We start from the raw sequence: 4,367 nt of genomic DNA on the forward strand, positions 1-4,367 counted from the left end.
CCCCTGCCGCGAAGAATCGTTTTTTCATCCAAGTACACATTTTACTGTTGCGTTAAACAGAGGCTACAGTTAAGGAATTGCGCCCAGTAAATCCTCCCCGGCCAGGATACGAACCCATGACATAGCGCTCGCGGAACGCCAGGCGAGTGTCTTACCACTACACCACGGAGAAGTGGAATCTGGAAACTCAAAAGAAGTGAAAGCATGTAAGGAAATACTCGTACCCTGTACGGGTGTCCAACAAGTGCAATGCACTGAAGGAGGTGGTAGAAGCCACCTCCATCCACAACTTTAAAGATTAGATTCGACAAAGAATTCGAACGTCAGGGTAGATAGATTCTAACGCAACGAGGCTAGTAACTAGGGGCATGAAGAACTAGCCCCTCACTTCAGCGTAGTCACTGCACGATAGGTAAGTATCGTGAAGTGACTATTTACAGTGATAGACAAGTACCTCGCTACAGGTCACCTGTCACAGGTAACGGTAACGCCACCTGATCCTGGCAATTAGTATGTCACACACTGTTAGACGTGTTGTGCTGGCCATATACACAGGTGTCTAAACTGGACAATATATATTTTATAATTATTCTTTCTGGCCTCTTGAGTGTCTAATTTGTCCTTCATCTACAAACATGAATATTTCGAGCGATATGGTATAATGCTCTCAGACGTAGGTTCGAATCGTCGTCACGGCCCTTGTGGATTTTGTTCATGGGATAAAGATTTGGCTTAATTTGATATTTGTTAAATGTTAATTTAGCTCCAGTGTCTATGTAAATTAATATGATGCTGTATTTGCGATGGAATCCAGAAATCAATTAAGAAGTCTTGATTTTGTACAACAAAACAGGCGACTGTGAGTTCCCGTACTCTTCATTCAGCCTTACCCAAGTACCGAAAGTACTCTGTAGTATACACAAATAATGCAAATTGCAAACCACAATAGCTTGGGAATATCATTTAACTCGTCCCCTTTTCCCTTCATTTAATAGACGCTGTGGTGATACAGTAGCCCTCATTGTCCCGCTACTTCCTAGTGCAGTTGTACTAGTCAAAAATACATGAAGTATGTATGTATTCATACATACATACTTCATGTATTTTTGTATGTATACATATATACATACATAAATAAAATAAATATTTATTTATTTTATTTCTTATCAGCTTAATTATAAGTATGTGGATGATTCATTAATAGTGAGTGACAATTACAATGAATATAACACGAATAGAATGACAAGCAATAGATTGGATTATGCAAAAGAGCGAAATATTCTGAGTGTAAATAATACAGTTATTGAAAATGAGATTCACTGTCGTAATCTCCCCCTTCAAAGGTCAGGTCAGCTTGTGTCTTGTTTTCATTATTTTTGGTTTTAATGTGTGTGTGTGTGTGTGTGTGTGCGTGTGTGCGTGTGTGTGTGTGTGTGTGTGTGTGTGTGTGTGTGTTTATGTGTACGCGTGTGTGTGTGAATGTGTATATATATATATATATATATGTGTGTGTGTGTGTGTGTGTGTGTGTGTGTGTGTGTGTGTGTGTGTGTGTGTGTGTGTGTTTGTGTGCGTGCGTGCGTGTGTGTGCGTGCGTGCACGCTTGCAACACAAGAGCATGAGTTGTGGTTGTTTCTGCCAAGAAGTGACAAGACGGTAAACACGACACGAGTGGATGGCCGTGTGGTTGATTGTGCAATCTAACTGCACTGAATGGCGTTGAGCCTATTAGCCAATCCGTGTACACCTGCCTATATATATATATATATATCCGTGGAAGACCATTTCAACGTGCTACATATATTTATAACTCAGAATGAATCCCTGTCTAAGGCCGAGAGGCTCGAAAGAACCTCGGGACTCGTCTCACCAAACGTTTAACAGTAATTCTTGTTGGGGACGTGCCCAACATGGTCGGGTTGGGGAATTGTATAAATGGAGAGAGTATATCTTGACTTTAAATATTTATTAAGTACAACCCCGAAGACACAGACTGTGGGGGAAATCTACCGGTGATTGATTTGATTATTAATTCAATAGATTGTATTTAATTGTATTTATTACAATTAAATACAATTAAATACAGTGGACTGTATTTTTATAATTTATTATCACCAGTAAACTTTTCTTTACACCATTTAGGGGGGAGGGGGAGGTATAGTTCAGTTTATCACACCGTAATGAAACGAATGACATAGTTTATCTGCCAATAGATAAACTAAAATTAAATAGTAATTAAATAGTCAGTAATACTGCTACAAATGTGTTAGTTATAATTTAAAACAGCTGGTTCGGTAGTATTGGCAGGTTATCCAACATCAGAATTCAGAGCCACGTTCTGTTCCTGTACTGAACAGGTATTAATTGGCAGCCACGTGGTCCTGTGATGTAAACAACTAAATTGTTGTTTCATGCGGTTACAATTGCCCTGTCAACACAGAACAATTGTGTTACACAGTAAACACTAACGAAAACGTGTAAAACACAGGTGTTACACGTGAAATTTAGGTAATTATTAATGATTAAACCTTAGCCTTCCAGGTTGTGTTTTTCCTGCATCGTAGTGATTTAATCCTTGATATACACATTAATGGGGAACAAATTGTGTGCTATTAGGGGAAAAAAATGAATTCTGCACTTTCCGAAGTTCTGTCAACAACTTTCCGAAGTTCTGTCAACAACTTTCCGAAGTTCTGTCAACAACTTTCCGAAGTTCTGTCAACAACTTTCCGAAGTTCTGTCAACAACTTTCCGAAGTTCTGTCAACAACTTCCCGAAGTTCTGTCAACAACTTCCCGAAGTTCTGTCAACAACTTCCCGAAGTTCTGTCAACAACTTCCCGAAGTTCTGTCAACAACTTCCCGAAGTTCTGTCAACAACTTTCCGAAGTTCTGTCAACAACTTTCCGAAGTTCTGTCAAGTCTTGGCAACAAATAGTGACTAATGTCACGCTGCGTTCTGGGACTTGCTGGAAGGGAACGGTCAGGGGGAAAGCGCCAAGCCATATAGCATTTAGAAGCTTGTTTGTTGTTGTTATAGATTCAGCTACCCGGAACGAAGTGTCCATGTAGCACGGGCTATGGTGAGCCCGTAAACCCTTGGAAGCCATCTAGCACGTCTATATAGCACTTGGAAGGGCGGGGGGTCAGGATAAGGATTTGGGATGGAACGGGGGGATGGGTGAGGAGTGGTGCCCAATCACTTTTTGGAAGGTGGGGGATTGAACACCGACCTGCATGAAGCGAGACCGTCGCTCTACCGTCCAGCCCAAGCGGGATTTGCTGGAATAATTTCCTGCGTTATGTGAGACTCGCTCTGTGGCGACTCAAGGTTCAGAAACAACAATGGCTTATCTTGAGGTTATCTTGAGATGATTTCGGGGCTTTAATGTCCCCGCGGCCTCGACCAGGCCTCCACCCCCAGGAAGCAGCCCGTGACAGCTGACTTAACTCCCAGGTACCTATTTACTGCTAGGTAACAGGGGCATTCAGGGTGAAAGAAACTTTGCCCATTTGTTTCTGCCTCGTGCGGGAATCGAACCCGCGCCACAGAATTACGAGTCCTGCGCGCTATCCACCACGCTACGAGGCCCCTTGTACTTAGGGTAAGGAGGCTACCCTCCTCCTCCTCCTGTTGCTGTCTCACCGTCATACTACTTTTTATTGAGATTCGGCAGGAGCAATGCCTTTGACGTCAAATCTTTATTGACTATACGTAATGAATTTAGTAGATCCATTTTATTTATGGTAGATTTAGTGAAGAGATGTTGACGACGCGCGGGAAAATTAAACTCCGTTTTCTGAAGTAAAGTCGTTATTTTCAGTCTCTTTTTATGACTAACTAATGTGTTTATTTATAATGAAATTAACACTACCAGCGGCATTTTATTTCAACCTGTTGCATTAAGAATTTATGAGTGATGCGGGAGTTTATTTTTGTTCAAAGACCAAAAAAGGAAATTAAAATATTAAATCAATGTTCTCGGTATAATAGTGAGAATAAGGATGATAAGAAGAATACAAAGAATAATGATTAACCAATCAATATTGATAATAAATCAGAAAACTGTAACTAAGGGTAAACGAGGTTAAATGACCGAGGTCAAGCAGGAGAACATTTAACAGCTGCTTAACTATCCCTCACAGAGGACAGTCATGCAGGAACACACACACACACACACACAGCATTTTCTTGGATTGTCGGAAAGCCTTTGACACAGTACCGCATAAGAGGCTGGTACATAAGCTGGAGAGACAGGCAGGTGTAGCTGGTAAGGTGCTCCAGTGGATAAGGGAGTATCTAAGCAATAGGAAGCAGAGAGTTACGGTGAGGGGTGAGACCTCCGATTGGCGTGAAGTCACCAGTGG

The 4,367-nt window shown here is 41.4% G+C and overlaps 1 non-coding gene across 1 annotated transcript; it reads right to left on the minus strand.

Moving 5' to 3' along the window:
- Positions 1 to 3,519: 3,519 nt before the first annotated feature.
- TRNAT-CGU (transfer RNA threonine (anticodon CGU)) lies at positions 3,520 to 3,590 on the minus strand. Its single transcript has one exon. It is a non-coding gene; the product is annotated as a tRNA-Thr (tRNA).
- Positions 3,591 to 4,367: the final 777 nt, after the last annotated feature.

Source organism: Procambarus clarkii, chromosome 37, assembly GCF_040958095.1.
Source record: "Procambarus clarkii isolate CNS0578487 chromosome 37, FALCON_Pclarkii_2.0, whole genome shotgun sequence".
NCBI lineage: Eukaryota > Metazoa > Arthropoda > Malacostraca > Decapoda > Cambaridae > Procambarus > Procambarus clarkii.